Below are 22303 nucleotides of genomic sequence, written 5' to 3'. Positions count from 1 at the left end.
ATGGGTTGAATGGCCTCCTTCCACACTGTAGGGCTTCTATGGATTTACTGCAGTTGTGTTTGCCCAGAACCACAACTCCCAGAACCTCCCAACTTCTGCAAATTGAAAGACAAGTCCCACCCTGCCCTCTCATATGTGTGTTATCTAACTGCTTCATCGCTTCCAGTGAATACAGCCCACACCTCCCACTGCTGCCGATAACCTTTACAATGCTGACGCAACAATGCAATACCTGCAGTACTGAAAACCGTAAGGCTTCTGATGATACCAGTTACTGATTCACCGCTCCTTCTGATGGACAGCATTGGAAGTACATTGTTGGGGGCTAAAAGAAATAAGCAGTTTAAAACAAAAACCCACCGAAACCCTTCACTAGGCTTCCCACTCAGGACACTTTACTTAAAACACTTCAACCCCACATTGCAACAAATTCCCACATTCCGTCAAAATCCTGGATGTCCTCACTTCCTCAGTTGCCGTCTCTCAAATGAAAGATTTCATTATAGCTCTACTCCCAGCGTAAGGACAAAATATCTTTGGAAGCTGCTCTGAAAGTCCAGTCTTCACAACAATACTTCTGCTTTCCTTCAGTCCAAATTGTCTGTGCTGACCAGATATCCCAAATTAACATAGTCACATTTGTCAGCACTTAGCCTGTATCCCTCTCAATTCACCCTGATACCAGATGCCATTTAAAATGCTGTAATTATACCAGCCTCCACCAGGTCCTCTGGCAGCTCATTCCATGCTTGCATCACTCTTTGTGTGAGAAAGTTGTCCATATGGTTCCATTTAAATCTTTCCCCTCTCACCTCAAATCTATGCCCTCTAGTTTTGGACTTCCCTATTATGTGGAAATGTTTTTGGCTATTCACCCTATCCATGCTCCATATGAACTTCTATAAAGTCACCCCTCAGCCTTCAATGCTCCAGGGAAAACAGCTCCGGCCTATTCAGCCTCTCCCTATAGCTCAAACCTCCAACCTTGTAAATCTTTGCCAAACCCTTTTAAAAGTTCACAACACTTTTCCTGTAGCAGGGTAACCAGAACTGAATGCAGTATTCCAAAAGTGGCTGAATCAATGTCCAGTACAGGGGCAACATAGCCTCCCAACATCTGTATTGAAATGCACTGACCTATAAAGGCAAGCATACCAAACACCTCCTTCCCAATCCTGCCTACCTGTGACTCCACTTTCAAGAAACTATCAACCAGCACTCCAAGGTATCTTTGGTCAACAACACTCCCCATTAACTTCGCAGATCCTGCCCTGATCTGCCTTTCCAAAATCAAAATTTCAAAATGGGGTTGAGAAACGTATCAGTTGTGATTGAATGGTGGAGTAGATCTGATGGGCTGAATGGCCTAATTTCTGCACCTATGTCATATGGTTTCTTGCTGTCCTGGACACAGAGTGAGAGAATTTGGAGCAGGAATAGGTCATTTGGTCGTTCCAGTCGGCACCAGCATTGAACAGTTCATAACTGGATATAAATATACCGGCATCTAGGTGGACAGGGTGGGATTTTTTTTCACTGCAGCATCGGAGGTTGAGAGATGACCTTAGAGAGGATTATAAAATCTTCAGGGGTATCGATGAGGTGAACAGCAGGTATTCTTTCCCTGGGATGGGTGTTTCAAGGTTAGGGAGCAAACATTGAAGATGAGAGGAGAAATATTTTAAAAAGACATGAGGGGCACCTTTTTATTTTAAGACAGAGTAGTTCTCATGTGGTATTAATGTCCAGAGGAGGTGATGGATGCAGGTACAGTTACAGTGTTTAAAAGACATTTGGATAAGTACATAGAGATGAACAGCATGGAAACAGACCCTTCGGTCCAACCCGTCCATGCTGACCAGATATTCCAAACCAATCTAGTCCCACCTGCCAGCACCCGGCCCATATCCCTCCAAACCCTTCCTATTCATATACCCATCCAAATGCCTCTTAAATGTTGCAATTGTAATAGGAAAGGTTCAGAGAGTCTGGGCCAAACACTGGCAGGTGGGACTAGTTTAGTTTCAGAACACAGTCAGCATGGACTAGTTGGACTTAACGATCTGTTTCTGTGCTGTATGACTGTAACTGTTCTATACTGGTCTTAAAACCATTTTCTTACCTTCCCCCACTTCTTTGTTCTTCAAAGTCAAATGAACTCAGCCTTGAATACATTCAATGATTGACCTAACTGCAGGAAGACATCCCCACTTCTGAACTCAACTTCTCTTGCTAATAGGGTAAAAACAATGACTGCAGATGCTGGAAACCAGATTCTGGATCAGTGGTGCTGGAAGAGCACAGCAATTCAGGCAGCATCCGAGGAGCTTCGAAATCGACATTTCGGGCAAAAGCCCTTCATCAGGAATAAAGGCAGAGAGCCTGAAGCGTGGAGAGATAAGCTAGAGGCGGGTGGGGGTGGGGATAGAATAGCATAGAGAACAATAGGTCAGTGGGGGAGGAGATGAAGGTGATAGGTCAGGGAGGAGAGGGTGGAGTGGATAGGTGGAAAAGGAGCTAGGCAGGTCGGACAAGTCAAGGGGACAGTGTTGCTGGAGGTGAGAAACTAGCATAAGGTGGAGGAAAGGGAAATGAGGATTTCGAAGCTTCTCTTGCTAATATACCACTTGCCTTGCTGATTGCTTGCTGCTCCTGTCTGACAACTGGCAGTGACTGGTGTAGAAGGACGCTGAGGCCCCTTTGTCTGTCCACACATCATTCCTGATGAAGGGCTCGTGCCCAAAACATTGACTCTCCTCCTCCTCAGTTGCTGCCTAACCTGCTGTGCTTTTTCAGTGCCACAATATTCAACTCTGATCTCCATCATCTCACTTTCATCACATCTCAACATATCACCATTTATACAATGCGCCTCCTCTCTGCGTTTTTTTTTAAACATCAAAAACTATAGATTGTGTCACTGCATTTGCCATGTGTTTGCAAACTGAGACACAGAACTGGATCAACCTTTCCAGAATTTATTCCCCCGATTCACTCTTTCCTTTCAGTTGCTGCAAGTTAACAATTGAACCCCAGAATGAAACAAAACATGGAAAAAGTGGTGAGAAACAGACTGTTGTATTCACAAAAGTTAGACAGAGGAAGGAAGTTAAAGTCTGGGGTGAAGTTCACAGAGAAAGGAGCAGCAGCAGCTTCAGAGCTCACGGTCCAACCTCCACATTTCGACAATGACCGGCTCTGGTTGGCAGGAGGACCAGTCTCCTTCCGGTCCTCCAAGGTTCTCCATTGGTCCATGGAAAGGAGCTGACGCGCAGTTTCTGCGGGCACCAAGGAATATGCGCAGTGCTTTGCTGACACTGGCCGTCATGCGCAGTGCTTGCTGACACCGCGGAGCATGCTCAGTGTGCAGGAATTTGTTACAAATTTCAAAGTTAAAAATCACAAAACACCTGGTTATAGTCCAACAGACTTATTTAGAAGCACTAGCTTTCACAGCGCTGCTCCTCCATCAGGTCGTTATGGTGTATAAGATCGTAAGACACAGAATTTATGATCGTATACTCCGCAACCGCCAGATGAAGGAGCATCGCTACGAAAGCTAAGTGTTTCTAAACAAGTCGATTGGACTGTAACCTGGTGTCGTGTGATTTTTAACTTCGTACACCCCAGTCCAACACGGGCACCTCCAGATCATGACAAATTTTAAGTGTTCAAATAGGGGAGAAAAATACCAAAGCAATTTTTTTGTCGAAATGTTTTTTCCCTGTGCCTAGACATGTTATTCCTTTGGCATTTGGTCTGGCTGCTCAACGTTTCTGTCGTTTCCCAGGGTAGAGGTATTGCAAAACTACAGGGTATAGGTTTAGGGTGAGGGGAAAAGATTTTAAAATATTTAAAAGACTCGGAATATAACATTCACCCCTTACAGGGCGAAAGTGAGGACTGCAGATGCTGGAAATTAGGGTCGAGAGCGTGTGCTGGAAAAGCACAGCAGGTCAGGCAGCATCTGAGGAGCAGGAGAATCGACGTTTTGGGCAAAACCCTTCATCAGAAAATAGCCATGGGGAACTGCAGGGCTGTAGCGTAATCGAGTGGGTCTGGGTGGGATGCTGTTGGGAAGGTCGGTGTGAATGGTCTGCAGGGATGATATGCCTTAGCCATGCTTATATTGAGAAATGGTTACCCCAAACCTGCTGTGGGACGAGTGGGTTCCAGTTCGTGGGACACTGACACCAGTCCTGGGGAAGGTGGGATTTGTGCTGTCTTTCGCTTCCCATTCTGCCCCTTGTCCATTTTCTCCCCACCCACTGCCCCGCCCTTTCTCCCTTCTTCACACTGCACCCCGATTCTCTCCCCAACCCTCTGAACCCCAGTCATTCTCTACTCCCCAACCTCTGTCCCCTCTCCATTTCTCTCCCTTCTTCACCACCACCAGTGCCCCCGCCCGTCCTTTCTCGTGCCCCAGCCCTCTTTGATCTAGTGGCCGAGCAGAGGCTGATAGCCAAGTCTAGAACACATGATAATGGCCTCAGCCGAGACCCTGGGTTCACATCACACTACAGGAGACCCAGCTGCACAATACACTCACACACACAAGCACACTCTCTTACATACTCACACGCTCGTGCAGACCCTCTCTGATAGACATGCTCTCTCTCAGACACACAGTAATACATCCCCACACTCAACCCGACGCATACACCATCTCACATACTAATACTCCATCACACACACACACACACACACACACACTGTACCCAGCATGCACCCGCACACACACGCTCTCTCTCATGCATGCACTCACATATAGAAGTCTTTGGGGTGAATCTGCGTTTGCAGAATTATATACTTGGAAATAGAACCAGTCTCACTCAAGATTAGGATACAGATAGACCCTACCCTCACAGCTTTCATGCATTGTCTGACCTGAGGTGTCACCTCCTTTTATAGAACCTTAAGTTACCTGGAGAATGTGATTTTTAAAAAGTTCTGGGATTTACAGATTAATGAACCGAAATCTACAACCCGTTTTAAAAGATGAAAGACTCAACAGCAATCTAGGTTTCTTCAATATATCATTTATATTACATGACACTATAATCTTTTATTCTATATTCTGTGTCTTATGATCCTCCTCCCCAGCAACTACAGGTCCAAGGACAACTGTCCCAACTTTCCAATCTACCTTCAGAACTGACACTCCTCAGGCACGGCACCATTCACGTCAACCTGTTGATACCCTGAGACCAACGAGCCACATGCCATGGACGCAGCCAGCTCCAGAAGCCGCTGAGACTTGCTCAGTACGAAATACATTGTACATTGCTTCCAGAATTTCAAGCCGCAACGAGTTTCAAGAACATCTGCTTCTCAGTCTGTCTCCTGCTCCCAGAACACTGCTGTTTGTCCCGTCCCCAGGGACCGGGCTCGCTCCACTGGAGGATAATTGAACCATTTTGTTTCTACTTGCAAGCTGTGCTGGTGGAAGGCAGAGCCCATTCACTCTTCTGCTCTCTCTCACTATCACTTGGGGTAGGAGCCGTCATTGACACGAATACATCAAATGGCAACTTTCAACTTGTTCCAAAGGTCTGTTATCGGAGAAATGGCAAGGTGATGTGCTATCGGGACAGACAGAAATGGACACCGGAGACTCTTCCCTCAGGTAAATTGATATGAGTGCCTGCTTGTGCAGCCTGTTTGGTGTTCAGAATTTGCCTTAACAGCAATCCTGCAGAAAGTATTTTGTTACACGGGCGTCTGTTTCTTTACCGCAGGAAATGGACAAAAAAACAGCAAGTCATGTGTTTCAACTTCACCAGTTCATTACCATCTGAGGGAAGAGGTTTCACACTTGAGATCAGAACACACCGACAGAAGAGGACGAGGCAACTCAGAGCTTCACAAGGGTGCCAGCGCAACTGTGTAAATCTGACCCTAACCACTCTCTGCACGAAAATGTTCTTCATAATGTTATGTTTACTTCCTTTCCTCAAGACTCTGCCTAATTGTTAGCGATCCTTCAGGCGTGGTGCCATTTTCACTATATTATTTTCTCTGTCTAGACGCCTCGTGTCTTGGAAAACGTCAACTGGGCCAGATTTCAAACGTATGTTCCTCAAGGAGAGCTGTCCCAACTTTCCAATCTGCCTTAATTACTGACATTCCTCATACACGGCACAATTCAGACAACCTGCCCAGCGCTGTCTCCAATCACATCAATTCCCCGCTTCCTGAAATGTCACTCTCAGATTGGAGCAAAAACGCAGTTGGAGGATTCATTCAGACTCGGATTATGCGGGCGAACAATCTGCAATACTTGTTCTAACTTTGAGCAAGTGTTTCCCTTCGCTGTGTTCGCGGCAATGGTAGCTCAGCCCCATCCCCTACTTCTGGCAGTCCGATCTCGTTTAACGAAGATGCTTTTGTGAAAAAGTGATCTCCCACTTTTGCTCTTCTGCTATCTCCATCACTGAATCCCTTGGGTGAGAGGTGTCAGTTTCACTAAAAAGGCCCTGACCTTGCGGTTGCCTGCCACTTTAACACATCACCCTGTTCCCTGGCCAACATCTCTGTCTCAGGCTTGCAGCAGTGTTCTCGCTCCAGATGAAAAAACAACACCTCGTTTTCCACTTGCCGAATCGTTGTGGATCCTTTCAGGTGTGGGAGCATTTTCACAACATTATTTCCTGTTTCTAGGTCCCACATGACTTGGAAAAGTTCGGTTCTCCGAGGAGAGCTGTTCCAATTTTCCAATCTCCCTTGATTGTTGACATTCCTCAAACACCGCACCACTCACGTCAACCTGTTGAACACTATCTCCAACCATTTCACTTCCCTGTTTTCTGCCTCATTCGTACTCCAAACAGCCCAACCTCGTTTCACGAAGGCGTTTTTTGAGAAAATTAATCAGGGAGTTTTGCACAAGTCAAGTTAAAAAAGGCGGGCTCGTCCGGGATTTGAACCCGGGACCTCTCGCAACTCGGTACAGTAAAGGACCCTAAGCGAGAATCATACGCCTAGACCAACGAGCCAGAGGGCCGGAATGCTACCAACCCGCCACACCGCTTGCGCGACCTGAGACTTGCTCAGTATAAAATACATTTGAGATTGCTCTGAGAATTGCAAGCGGCAAAGAGTTTCCCGAACAGCTGCTTCTCATTCAGTCTCCCTGCTGCTATTTGTCCCGTCCCCAGGAACCGGGCTCTCTCCACCGGCAGATAATTCAACCATTTTGTTTCGAAACTTTTCTCTGACACCCGAGTGGCCAGTGACAAGCAGTGCCCTATGTGACAAGCATCAACATAGGATACAGAGAACAGGAGAAGACCACGCAGACCTCCAGGAGTGTATCAACGCGACTGTGCACATTGGGCCAGTATATCACTGGGAAATATTTATGTCCAAGCTTTTTTTCGGCAGCAGATGAGAAGGCGAGGTGCAGAACAGAGTGCTGTTATACCGGAAAGCTGCTAAAGACGACATTGAGTGAATAGGAGAGACTGCTTTCTCAGCTGGGTTATGGTCCCAACACGCAACCGTTGTGCCAGGGGTTCCACCTCGGTTCCACTCTTCCTTCACTCGCAACACCCCACACCCACCTCCCATCGTGCCAAGGCACTTTCCCCTGCAACCGCCGAATGTGTAACACCTGCCCATTTACCTGCTCCCTCCTGAATATCCAAGGGCTCAAACATACCTGCCAGGTGAAGCAGCACTTTTGCCACAACCTAGTCCACTGCATTCGCTGCTCACAGTGTCATTTCCCCAATGTAGCATGAAGCATAAACTGGGTGACTGCTTCGCAGAACATCCCGGTTCTGCCCGCAGGAAAAAGGCCCTGACCTTGCGGTTGCCTGCCACTTTAACACATCACCCTGTTCCCTGGCCAACATCTCTGTCTCAGGCTTGCAGCAGTGTTCTAGCTCCAGATGAAAGAACAACACCTCATTTTCCACTTGGAGACCTTACAGCCCTCCGGTCTTCAATATCGAGTTCCATAACTTTAGGGCCTGAACTCCCCCATGTCCTTGACCCCTACCACACAAACGACTCCTTGTTATCACCTCGTCTGCTATGACACACTACGTATTGTTAGCCGCCAACAGTCTCCATTAACAGTTATTCGCCCTCCCACGCGGATCGTTATTCACTCCCACGTCCTTCCTATTGTTCTCTCTCTGAGCTGGCGGCAAACACAGCAATGTACATCGGAGACTCTGAGCCATCTGAAACTTGCTCAGTGTGAAGTACATTCCACATTGCTCCAACAATTGCAAGCAGCAAAGCGTTTCCAGAACATCTGCTTGTCATTCTGTCCCCGGGGCGCTGATATTTGTCTCATCCCCAGGAACTGGACTACCTCCACTGGTGGATAATTAAACCATTTTATTTCTACTTGCACGTTGTTCTGGGGGGTGGGACGGGGTGTAGGGTGGGGGCGGGTTGAGTCCATTCGCTCTTCTGCTCTCTCTCTCTCTCTCTGAAACCCTTGGGGTGAGAGGTGTCAGTTACATTAATGCGGGGAACATGAACAACTTTGATTGTGAACTTTCTCCAAGGGTCTGTTATCGGAGAGATAGAAAGATGTTGTGCTGGCAGGACAGAAAGAAATGGACACCGAGGACTCTTCGCTCAGGTAAATTCACATTGTTGTGCAGCCTTCTTCACGCAGTTCAGAAATCGTCTTCACGCAGTAATCTTATGGAAAGTCTATTGCAAAGTGGGCATCGCTTTCTTTGCTGCGATCGCGCAGCAGTTAACATTTGAGCCCCAAGTGTCCCAGATGAAGAGAATCCGAGTGAAACCTTCACTCACTGAGAGTCATCCCCACGGCCCTGAGCTGAGGGACTGCAGGCAGTCCAACACGGAAGGGACGGTTAAAAATGAAGCAGTTTTGTTCCTCAGCCTCTCTGTCCCAGAGACAGGCAGTGGGACGGCATAAACATGTAGCATCATTCTCGCGCAGACAGAAGCCGTTCAGCCCATCGCGTCCACGGCGACTGTCTGTCACTTCTCTCTCTCTCTGAGGTTATTCACAATCGGTGGTATCCGTCCTAATAGTAGGGGGCTATGTCTGAGTCGTGATGCGGTTTCTGACATGCTTGTCATTCTCGTCTGAACCAGGGTGGCGAATTACTGCAAGGAATGGACAAAACCGCAAGGCATGTGTTTGAACTTTACCAGCTGACTGGCATCGCAGAGAACTGGGTTTGCGATTCGGTTCAGAGGAAACAGACGAATGCCAGAATACCACTGAGACCTCTAAAATCAGGCAACTTGATTTGACGAGTGCATCAATATGCGACATTTGGTAAGTGAATGCAACTTGCAGAAGAGAGCACCAATCTTAAGGTGAACTTACTGGAGGTGACATTGAACAATAGCAGAGGATGGTTTCGATCCATCGCTCTCTGGGTTATGGGCCCAGCACGCTCCCGCTGCGCCACTCTGCGGCCGCGCGCGTCGTCCCTTCCACAGAACACTTCTAGTTTCCGTCTGGCACGCGGCAGGCACGTTCGAGCCTGATGTCAAAGACCTCCACTGCTGTCGTGTAATATACTGTTTCGCAGACGTATGGAGGCTGTGTAAATATAAACTTATTTCTAAATTCCCACATTCTGTTGGTCGAACTGTGATTTCACACTGAATCACAACATGTGTCACAGCGCAGACGGAGGCCATGCGGCCCACCTTCGCTCTGCTGGTTCTACACTTAAGTAAACGTGTGTCTCTGTTCGTTTCATTCTCTCGCCTTCTCAGCGTAAATCTGCACATCTGAACGTGGCCACCGAATTCCCTTTTGTGTCCATTGAATCTTACTCTTTGTCAAAGACAGACAGGGACTTACTGACCCTAACCACTCCCTGTACGAAAACGTTCTTCCGAATGTCACTTTTACTTCTTTTCATTGTGACTTTAAAATTCTGTCGAATTTTTGAGGTAGAGGTAAACAGCCAAAGATAATCACCGTCACTGCTTCCCTTCCATCGACTTAACTTTGTGAAACGGTATCTTTCACTGGCAAATAAAACACCTTTGTCCTCAGGTGCCTGCTTCATTTCGACCACGACTTCACGCCCCTCACTGTTCTAGTCTCATTTCCAAACACTTGGCTCATAGCCTCAAAAGCAGCTCTGTGGGTATCTGCTTGTTCCACCCTGACAGGCAGTGGGTTGCAGATTCCCGACCAGTCCCAATGTGATTGAAATATTTCAACCCCTCCACTGGTTTGCATCTTTAAAAAAGCCGTGGAGCAATCTCCCTTTCCTTTTGACGACAGTTCTCAACTGTAGTCGGCAGGGTTCACACCTGCGTGGGGAAACCGCAATGGATTTCATGTCTATCGCATTCACCACTCGGCCCACCAATACAGAACCATACTAACAGCTTCATTTCCCAGATATCTCTGCCTGTGGAGCTGAGAAAGAGTGAATCATTGCAGAGTTTGTTTGAATCCAATCATTTCACAGGTTTCGAAAGGGTTAAATATCTGCACATGGCGAGTCTGAAAGATGAAATGGACGTTCAGTTAAAAAGAAATACAGAAATTGCAGGAGCAACTTAGCAGGTCAGGTAGCATCTGTAGAAAGAGAATCAGAGACAACATTTCAGAACTTTTTTTTTTCCTCATCCAGGTGCAGCCAAACCTACTGAGTTGCTCCAGCAGTTTCGCTTTCTGTCTCGGACTGTCAGCATCCGCAGTCCTTTGCGTAAGAAATTCAATCAATTCAGAAACCCCTTTGTGCTACCTCAGTGGAAAAGATTTCCGTTTGGGAAACATTTTCCTGACACCATTGAAAACGCGCAACTTTGCGACCAAGACAGCGGCAGGAGCGTGAACAACAAACACGCCGGCCCTGCGTAGTCTTGAACCATGAACCATCAGTTTCGGAGCCGAACGCGCTGACCAATTGCGCCACAGAGACAGGCCCGAGCATCACGAGCACAGTCTCGTTGAGGAAGCTACTATTCAATTCATAATTCAACCTGCCCCGCCCAGAATTACCATTGTCTTCTATCAGTTCAAACACAGCGAATACTGCAGAAAGCCAACGGGTCGAGTTGCATCTGTGGAAAGGTAAACAGAGCCGACGTTTTGAGTGTGTTACGGTTTTTGTTCAGAACTCAGTGTTTTGCCTCTTCCCGAAGTTGGTCCAGGTCTGTGTCTCAATTGGCAAACACATGGCAAGTGCAGTGCCGCAATGTGAAGTTATCGCCTTGCCTGTTTAAAAAAAAGCAGTGCATTGTTTAAATGGTAATATATTGGAATGTGGAGAAAGTGAGGACTAGAGGTGAAAGTCGAAAAATGTGGCACTGGAAAAGCAGAACAGGTCAGGTAGCATCTGAGGAGCAGGACAGTGAACGTTTCGGACACAAGCCCTTCATCAGGAATGATGTATGGATGTACAAAGGGGTCTCAGAGTCCCTCCACACCAGTCAATGCCAGTTGTCGGGCAGATGCAGCAGGCAATGAGCGAGGCAAGTGGTATATTACGAAGAGGAATTCAGTTTAGAAGTGGGGTCATTGAACATATTCAAGGCTAAATTCCTCTGAGTTTTGAACAACAAAGAAGTGGATGGTTATGGGGTGGAGGTAAGAAAATGGTTTTAAGACCAGTACAGGTCGGTCACAGAGTATGACAGCACTGAACAGACCCTTCATCCAACTCGTCCATGCTGAGTATGTTCTCAAACTAAACTCGCCCCACCTACCAGTGTTTGGCCCATAAACCTTCGAACCTTTCATATTCATGTACTTATCCAAATGTCTTTTAAACGTTGTAACTGTACGTGTATAAAATCATGAGGGGTATGGATAGGATAAATAGACAAAGTCTTTTCCCAGGGGTGGGGGAGTCCAGAACGAGAGGGCATGGGTTTAGCATTAGAGGGGAAATATACAAAAGAGATCTAAGGGGCAATGTTTTCACGCAGAGGATTGTTCGTTTTTTGAATGAACTGCCAGAGGAAGTGGTGAAGTCGAGAACGATTGCAAAATTTAAAAGGCATTTGGTTAGGTATATGAATAGGAAGGGTTTGGAGGGATATGGGGCCGTGTGCTGTCAGGTGGGTCGAGATTGGGTTGGGATAGTTGGTCAGCTTGGACAAGTTGGACCAAACAGTCTGTTTCTGTGCTGTACATCTCTGTGACTCTATGACTTCTTCTGGACATTCATTCTGCACTCAGACCACTCTCTTAAACACGATCCTTGTTCTGTCTTTATAAAATCTTTCTCTACTCACCTCAAAATATTTGCTCCCTGATCCTGAAACCCCCAGCTGAGGGAAAGGACACCTGCTGTTCACCTCATCCGTAGCCCTCATGATTTTATAATCCTCTATATGCAGTGCGTAGTGGCTCATTGAAATAATGTCCTGATGCAGCTTCGTTTGTGGGTGTTAGGATGATTGCTTCTGTGGTTAAGCACTTGGTTTGCGTGTGTTGTTTTTCTGTAGACGCTAGTTTGAAGTTCACTGTTGACTGTTCGCTCTACTGTGACATCTAAGAATGGCACTTTGTTGATGTTCTCCTCCTCTTCAAACCAGGAGCCCCCCTCAGGCCTTAGTCCCACTACTTGGAACACCAATATACAGACTAGTCAAAGGCCTCCACTGAAGAGTCAAACACCAAGTCGAAGATTCACACCACTCCATTTATTCCATCCAAGAATTCCTGAACACCAAAGAACTAAGTTAGAAGAGGATGGAATAATGATGTCCTTTGACATAACAGCCCTGTTCACATCCATTAACATCAACGTGGCCAAAGAAAAGTGGAGACACTACTCGAAGAACCAAAGACATAAACACAGCACCAACTTCATCAGCAAAGATAGCACTGTCAACCTCGTGTAACTGTGCCTTAACCACCCACTTCATATTCAGTAACAAGCCTCAAACAAATCAACGAAACACCCATGAAACCACCAGTATCAGGATTCCTAGCAGAAGCAATAATGCAGAGTCTCAAACCAACAGCCCTTCAAACGATCCAACTCAAACTTTGTTGTCCGCCACAGTGATGACACTTTTGTCATCAAAAAATGAAGTAAATTAGAGGAAACCTACAACACCATCAAAAATATCCTTACTGGCATAAAATTCACAAAAGAGGAGAACAACAACAAAGTGCCATTTCGAGATGTCACAGTAGAGCGAACAGTCAATGGTAAATTCAAAACAGCGTCTACAGGAAAACAACACACACGAACCAATTACTTAGCTACAGAAGCAATGATCCCTACACACACAAACATGCCTGAATCAGGACACTATTTCAACGAGGCAATACACACTGCAGTAGCCAGGAACGACGAAGACTAATAAGTAACTGTACAGCGCATTGAAGGAGAATGGGTAGGCAAAACATCCACTGAGGAACACTTCCCTGACCGGGAATCGAACCGGGGCCGCAGCGGTGAAAGCGCCGAATCCTAACCACTAGACCACCAGGGAGACAGCAGCGCTCCCTCACAGCCCTATTGTAAATTGCTTCCCTGTCCAGAAATCGAACCTGGGCCACGATCGTGAGAAGGCTTCCACCAATGTCATTGCTTGTATCCATTGCTCCCGATGCTGTCTCCTCTGCATTGGGGAGACTGGAGACTCCTCGCAGAGTCAAGTCACAGCGCTTGAGGGAACATCTCCAGGACACCCGCAGCAATCAACCCCATCACCCTCTGGCCCAACATTTCAACCCCCCTCCCACTCTGCCGAGAACATGCAGGTCCTGGGCCTTCTCCATCGCCGCTCACTCCCCACCCGATGCCTGAAGGAAGAACGCCCCACATTTCGCCTCGGATAAATTCAACCCCAGGACATCAATGTGGACTTCACCAGTTTCCTCATTTCCCCTCCCCCCACCTTACCTCAGTTCCAACGTTCCAGATCAGCGCTGTCCTCATGACCTGTCCTTCCTGCCAATCTCCCTTCTCAACTGTTCGCTCCACCCTCCTCTCTGACCTGTCACCTCCATCCCCACCCCCATTCACCTATTGTACTCTTTGCTACCTTCGGCCCAAAACACCCCAGTTTATCTCGCCATCCCTGGAAGTGTCCTGCCTCTATTCCTGATGAAGGGCTTAAGCCCGAAATGTCGATTTTCCTGCTCCTCGGAAGCTGTCTGACCTGCTGTGCTTTTCCAGTACCACTCTGATCTGAACTCTGGTTTCCAGCATCTGCAGTCCTCACTTTTGCCTACCCAATAAACCCAGTGTGACGATTTCACATCAACAAACTGACACTAGCAGACACAACGTCTGCAGAAACCCTAGCCACGTTACTTTACTTTAAAGACATCTGTGAAATGATTTCCAGATAACTCAACCCTCACAGCGTTAAACAACGGCTAGTGAACCTTAAATACCGTGTACAAACAAACCGCAAACGAATGTTATTTACAAAATACCATACGAGGAAATATATACATGAACTCTGCCGCACAGTTCTCTGTGGCAAGAAATGCTGGGATGAGATAAGGAAGATTTTTTCAGCCAAAACGAATCGGCACTGACTGGACAGCCATTTAAAATCAACGCTGTCAGGCCTGGATGGAAGACCGGAAGGGATAATCAGTTTTCTTATTTCCTGAAGATTTACAAAGCTGAGACTGGGTTTTGGTGTTTGTTCCCTTTCCACTCCCAGAAGCCGCAGTGGTTGGGGCGGTGAGTTGGGGAAAGTGAAATGTGCCCGTGAGCAGCGTGAGGGGCTCTTTCAGCTTCCCCTCCTCTGACAGCGCTGTGACCTGACTCTGATGTTCGCTGGGACATTTTCTGACGCGAGACAGTGAAAAGAGTCTCGTTCCTGCAGATCAGGAATTCAAACCGTATGCCGGCTTCAGGACAATGTGAAAGATTAATTGGGGTGTGTGAAGAAGCTGTGAGCTGTATTTCAAACAGGTAGGTGGAGTCAGATGCGTCATCCATTGCGCCCCTGGCACTGTGCACACCTGACGCCGCCATGCTGCAGAGTTCTGACGTTAATACGGACATGCGCAGCAATGGGAACATTCACAAGATGAACAGCCAAAGATAATCACCGTCACTGCTTCCCTTCCATCGACCCAACTTTGTGAAGCAGTATCTTTCACTGGCAAATAAAACACCTTTGTCCTCAGGTGCCTGCTTCATTTCGACCACGACTTCACGCCCCTCACTGTTCTAGTCTCATTTCCAAACACTTGGCTCATAGCCTCAAAAGCAGCTCTGTGGGTATCTGCTTGTTCCACCCTGACAGGCAGTGGGTTGCAGATTCCCGACCAGTCCCAATGTGATTGAAATATTTCAACCCCTCCACTGATTTGCATCTTTAAAAAAGCCATGGAGCAATCTCCCTTTCTTTTTAACGACAGTTCTCAACTGTCGTCGGCAGGGTTCACACCTGCGTGGGGAAACCGCAATGGATTTCATGTCCATCGCATTCGCCACTCGGCCCACCAATACAGAACCATACTGACAGCTTCATTTCCCAGGTCTCTCTGCTTGTGGAGCTGAGAAAGAGTGAATCATTGCAGAGTTTGTTTGAATCCAATCACTTTACAGGTTTCGAAAGGGTTAAATATCTGCAAATGGCGATTCTGGGTGTTTCATCCCGAAAGATGAAATGGACGTTCAGTTAAAAACAAAACCAGAAATTGCAGGAGAAACTCAGCAGGTCAGGTAGCATCTGTAGAAAGAGAATCAGAGACAACATTTCAGAACTTTTTTTTTCCTCATCCAGGTACAGCCAAACCTACTGAGTTGCTCCAGCAGTTTCGCTTTCTGTCTCGGACTCTCAGCAGCCGCAGTCCTTCACGTGAGAAATTCAATCAATTCAGAAATCCCTTTGTGCTTCCTCAGTGGAAAAGATTTCCGTTTGGGAAAGATTTTCCTGACACCATGAAAAACGCGCATCTTTGCAGCAGGAGCGTGAACAACAAACGCTCCGCCCTTGGGTGGTCTCCAACCACGAACCTATCGTTTAGGAGCCGAACGCGCTGACCAATTGCGCCACAGAGACAGGTTCGCGCATCACGCCCACAGTCTCGTTGAGGAAGCTACTATTCAATTCATAATTCAACCTGCCCCGCCCAGAATTACCATTGTCTTCTATCAGTTCAAACACAGCGAATACTGCAGAAAGCCAACGGGTCGAGCTGCATCTGTGGAAAGCTAAACAGAGCCGACGTTTTGAGCGGTGCGACGGTTTTTGTTCAGAACTCAGTGTTTTGCCTCTTCCCAAAGTTGGTCCAGGTCTGTGTCTCAATTGGCAAACACATGGCAAGTGCAGTGCCGCAATGTGAAGTTATCGCATTGGCTGTTTAAAAAAAAGCAGTGCATTGTTTAAATGGTGATATATTGGAATGTGGAGAAAGTGAGGACGAGAGGTGAAAGTCGAAAAATGTGGCACTGGAAAAGCAGAACAGGTCAGGCAGCATCTGAGGAGCAGGACAGTGAACGTTTTGGGCACAAGCCCTTCATCAGGAATGATGTATGGATGTACAATGGGGTCTCAGAGTCCCTCCACACCAGTCAATGCCAGTTATCGGGCAGATGCAGCAGGCAATGAGCGAGGCAAGTGGTATATGACGAAGAGGAATTCATTTCCGAAGTGGGGTCATTGAACATATTCAAGGCTAAATTCATCTGAATTGTGAACAACAAAGAAGTGGATGGTTATGGGGGGAGGTAAGAAAATGGTTTTAAGACCAGTACAGGTCAGTCACAGAGTCAGACAGCACTGAACAGACTCGTCCATGCTGAGTATGTTCTCAAACTAAACTCGTCCCACCTACCAGTGTTTGGCCCATAAACCTTCGAACCTTTCATATTCATGTACTTATCCAAATGTCTTTTAAAATTTGTAACTGTACGTGTATAAAATCATGAGGAGTATGGATAGGATAAATAGAGAAAGTTTTTTCCCAGGGGTGGGGGAGTCCAGAACGAGAGGGCATGGGTTTAGCATTGGAGGGGAAAGATACAAAAGAGATCTAAGGGGCAACGTTTTCACGCAGATAATTGTACGTTTATTGAATGAACTGCCAGAGGAAGTGGTGAAGTCTAGAACGATTGCAAAATTTATAAGGCATTTGGTTAGGTATATGAATAGGAAGGGTTTGGAGGGATATTGGGCCGTGTGCTGTCAGGTGGGACGAGATTGGGTTGGGATAGTTGGTCAGCATGGTCAAGTTGGACCAAACAGTCTGTTTCGGTGCTGTACATCTCTGTGACGCTATGACTTCTTCTGGACATTCATTCTGCACTCAGACCACTCTCTTAAAAACGATCCTTGTTCTGTCTTTATAAAATCTTTCTCTACTCACCTCAAAATATTTGCTCCCTGATCCTGAAACCCCCAGCTGAGGGAAAGGACACCTGCTGTTCACCTCATCCGTGCCCCTCATGATTTTATAATCCTCGATATGCAGTGTTTAGGGGCTCATTGAAATAACGTCCTGATGCAGCTTCGTTTGTGGGTGTTGGGATGATTGCTTCTGTGGTTAAGCACTTGGTTTGCGTGTGTTGTTTTTCTGTAGACGCTAGTGTGAAGTTCCCTATTGACTGTTCGCTCTACTGTGACATCTAAGAATGGCACTTTGTTGTTGTTCTCCTCCTCTTCAAACCAGGAGCCCCCCTCAGGCTATAGTCTCACTACTTGGAACACCAATATACAGACTAGTCAAAGGCCTCCACTGAAGACTAAAACACCAAGTCGAAGATTCACGCCACTCCATTTATTCCATCCAAGAATTCCTGAACACCAAAGACACTAAGTTAGAAGAGGATGGAATAATGATGTCCTTTGACATAACAGCCCTGTTCACATCCATTAACATCAACGTGGCCAAAGAAAACTGAAGACACTACTCGAAGAACCAAAGACACAAATACAGCACCAACTTCATCAGCAAAGATAGCACTACCCAGCTCGTGGAACTGTGCCTTAACCACCCACTTCATATTCAGTAACAAGCCTCAAACAAATCAACGAAACATCCATGAAACCACCAGTATCAGGATTCCTAGCAGAAGCAAGAATGCAGAGTCTCAAACCAACAGCCCTTCCAACGATCCAATCCAAACTTTGTGTCCGCCACAGTGATGACACTTTTGTCATCAAAAAATGAAGTAAATTAGAGGAAACCTACAACACCATCAACAATATCCTTACTGGCATAAAATTCACAAAAGAGGAGAACAACAACAAAGTGCCATTTCGAGATGTCACAGTAGAGCGAACAGTCAATGGTAAATTCAAAACAGCGTCTACAGGAAAACAACACACACGAACCAAGTACTTAGCTGCAGAAGCAATGATCCCTACACATACAAACAAGCCTGAATCAGGACACTATTTCAACGAGGCAATACACACTGCAGTAGCCATTAACGACGAAGACCAATAAGGAACTGTACAGCGCATTTAAGGAGAATGGGTAGGCAAAGCATCCACTGAGAAATGCTTCCCCGACCGGGAATCGAACCCGGGACGCAGCGGTGAAAGCGCCGACTCCTAACCACTAGACCACCAAGGAGACAGCAGCGCCCCCTCACAGCTCTAATGTAAATTTCTTCCCTGCCCGGAAATCGAACCTGGGCCACGATCGTGAGAAGGCTTCCACCAATGTCATTGTTTGTATCCATTGCTCCCGATGCGGTCTCCTCTGCATTGGGGAGACTGGAGACTCCTCGCAGAGTCAAGTCACAGCGCTTGAGGGAACATCTCCAGGACACCGGCAGCAATCAACCCCATCACCCTCTGGCCCAGCATTTCAAACCCCTCCCACTCTGCCGAGAACATGCAGGTCCTGGACCTCCTCCATCGCCGCTCACTCCCCACCCGATGCCTGAAGGAAGAACGCCCCACATTTCGCCTCGGATAAATTCAACCCCAGGACATCAATGTGGACTTCACCAGTTTCCTCATTTCCCCTCCCCCCACCTTACCTCAGTTCCAACCTTCTAGCTCAGCGCTGTCCTCATGACCTGTCCGACCTGCCAATCTCCCTTCTCAACTGTTCGCTCCACCCTCCTCTCTGACCTGTCACCTCCATCCCCACCCCCATTCACCTATTGTACTCTTTGCTACCTTCGGTCCAGCACCCCCCAATTTATCTCGCCAACCATGGAAGCGTCCTGCCTCTATTCCTGATGAAGGGATTTTGCCCGAAATGTCGATTTTCCTGCTCCTCGGAAGCTGTCTGACCTGCTGTGCTTTTCCAGCACCACTCTGATCTAAACTCTGGTTTCCAGCATCTGCAGTCCTCACTTTTGCCTACCCAATAAACCCAGTGTGACGATCTCACATCAACAAACTGACACTTGCAGACACAAGGTCTGCAGAAACCCTAGCCACATTACTTTACATTAAAGACATCTGTGAAATGATGTCCAGACAACTCAACCCTCTCAGCATTAAACAACAGCTAGTGAACATTAAATACAAACAACCCGCGAACGAATGTTATTTACAAAATACCAGACAAGGAAATATATACATGAACTCTGCCGCACAGTTCTCTGTGGCAAGAAATGCTGGGATGAGATAAGGAAGATTTTTTTCAGCCAAAACGAATCGGCACTAACTGGACAGCCATTTAAAATCAACGCTGTCAGGCCTGGATGGAAGATTGGAAGGGATAATCAGTTTTCTTATTTCCTGAAGATTTACAAAGCTGAGACTGGGTTTTGGTGTTTGTTCCCTTTCCACTCCCAGCAGCCGCACTGATTGGGGCAGTGAGTTGGGGAAAGTGAAATGTGCCTGTGAGCAGCGTGTGGGGCTCTTTCAGCTTCCCCTCCTCTGACAGCCCTGTGACGTGACTTTGATGTCTCAGGGACACTTCCTGACGCGAGACAGTGAAAAGAGTCTCGTTCCTGCAGATCAGGAATTCAAACCTTATGCCGGCTTCAGGACAATGTGAAAGATTAATTGGGGTGTGTGAAGAAGCTGTAAGCTGCATTTCAAACAGGTAGGTGGAGTCAGATGCGTCATCCATTGCGCCCCCGGCCCTGTGCGGACTAGACGCCGCCATGCTGCAGAGTTCTGACGTTAATACGGACATGCGCAGCAATGGGAACATTCACAAGGTGAACAGCCAAAGATAATCACCGTCACTGCTTCTCTTCCATTGTACCAAATTTGTGAAGCAGTATCTTTCACTGGCAAATAAAACACCTTTGCCCTCAGGTGCCTGCCTCATTTCGACCACGACTTCACGCCCCTCACTGTTCTAGTCTCATTTCCAAACACTTGGCTCATATCCTCAAAAGCAGCTCTGCGGGTATCTGCTTGTTCCACCCTGATAGGCAGTGGGTTGCAGATTCCCGACCAGTCCCAATGTGATTGAAATATTTCAAACCCTCCACTGATTTGCATCTTTAAAAAAAACCGTGGAGCAATCTCCCTTTCTTTTTGACGACAGTTCTCAACTGTAGTCGGCAGGGTTCACACCTGCGTGGGGAAACCGCAATGGATTTCATGTCCATAGCATTCACCATTCGGCCCACCAATACAGAACCACACTGACAGCTTCATTTCCCAGGTCTCTCTGCCTGTGGAGCTGAGAAAGAGTGAATCATTGCAGAGTTTGTTTGAATCCAATCACTTTACAGGTTTCGAAAGGGTTAAATATCTGCAAATGGCGAGTCTGGGTGTTTCATCCCGAAAGATGAAATGGACTTGCTGCACAGTCTCCTTGAGGAAGTTACTATTCAATTCATAATACAACCTGCCCCGCACAGAAGTACCATTGTCAAAACACTGATAACATGGTAGTCTGGTGTTATCTCGATTTCAGGTCCTGATTTCTCTGTCCTCTGGTCCCCCTGTTCCCACAGAGTGAAATGTTGTCTGTTCTCAGCTCTCCTCGATTTCTGCTGAATCTTTGACACCCTTTTACACCTTCTGGAGCAATAAAATATTCTGAGCCTCCAGGAAATGACACCTTATTTTTTCCCCCTCCTGATTTTAAAAATCTCTATAAAGTTATCTGTCAACTTGCTAGGCTTCGTTGGAAAAATGTCCCAGCTTTTTCTTAACTCAAACCCTCCATTCCCAGCAGCACGCTGGTAAAGTGGGGAATAGGGATTTGTATCAAATCACATAAATGTACTGTCTGAAAAAATCTGGCTGTGTTCTTGCCTGAGATATTGAGAGTCCATGGTGTAAGTAATTACGAATGCAATTATTTTGGTCACAGAATTGAACAATCATTTTGCAACAAAGGGGTCTACTCTGATAAGGAGGTAGTGGTCATTTCTAGGGTAACTGAACAGTTTGTAGATCAGGGAGATGAAGTTCCAGACACTTGGGAAAGGCAAGAAATGACTGTGATAAAGAAGACAAAGAACTGTGGATGCTGGAAAACTGAAACAAAAACTGACAACACTGGAAAAACTCAGCAGGACTGGAAGCATATGTGGAGAAAAAGCTGAGTTAAGGTTTCCAGTCCAACAACTCCTCTTCAGGATTCTGAAATAGTTTGTGAGAACCTCTTAAGACGACTGCTCCGCTTTAAGACCATAATACACAGGAGCAGGATGAGGCCATTTGGCCCATCGAGTCCACTCCACCAGTCGATCATGGCTGATATATTTCTCCATCCCATTCTGCTGCCCTCTCCTCATAACCCTTGACCCCTTACTAATCAAGAACGTATCTCTGTCTTAAATACCCTCAATGACTTGGCATCCTCAACCCTTCTCCTCGTGGAAACATCATCTCCACATCCACACTATCCGGTCATAGAGTGGCACAGCGCTGCCTGACCCAATGTGATCTTCAGCATTTGTTGTTTTCAGGAAGGATTCCAGCATCGACAACAATGCGCTTCTAAATTTTGTACCCAGTTGGTTAGCTCTCCCTGGATCCCGTGAGATTTAACCTTACTCAACAATCCACTGTGTGGTACAATTAACAAAGTTCCCAGGCCCCACCTCCTTTTGCACACGTAAGTAGCACGATGGATCAGTGGAGAGCACTGCTGCCTTACCGCACTAAGCACCAGCGTTCGATTCCAGCCTTGGGGCGACTGTCTGTGTGGAGTTTGCACATTCTCCCTGCCGTGTCTGCGTGGGTTTCCTCCGGCTGCTCTGGTTTCCTCCCAAAGTCTAACGATGTGCGGTTTCGGGAGAAGTGACCATACTAAATGGGCCCAGAGTGTGCAGTAAGTGTAGTGTAGTGTAGTGCACCTTGCAGAAGCACCAGCGGGCACACCAGTGCTCCCAACAATCTGATTCTGCTGGTGAAACTTGCTGTGGGTCACTGCCAGGACTGAACCCCTGCCCATTCTGACAGTGCTTATAGCGGGAGAGTCGGTCGGATTTTTTTGTTTTATGCCGTCGTGCTCCCCACCCCCGCA

The 22303-nt window shown here is 47.0% G+C and overlaps 1 pseudogene; it reads left to right on the top strand.

The window, feature by feature from the left end:
• The window catches only part of LOC148143639 (uncharacterized), a 245236-nt pseudogene that overhangs the window by 80417 nt on the left and 142516 nt on the right, over nt 1–22303 (top strand).

The sequence above is a fragment of the Chiloscyllium plagiosum genome, unplaced genomic scaffold (assembly GCF_037043375.1).
Source record: "Chiloscyllium plagiosum isolate Xiang-an unplaced genomic scaffold, Cpla_swu_hap1 HiC_scaffold_27, whole genome shotgun sequence".
Lineage (NCBI taxonomy): Eukaryota > Metazoa > Chordata > Chondrichthyes > Orectolobiformes > Hemiscylliidae > Chiloscyllium > Chiloscyllium plagiosum.
The sequence above is the reverse complement of the archived record's forward strand: the minus strand, read 5'-3'. Positions and strand labels throughout refer to the sequence as shown.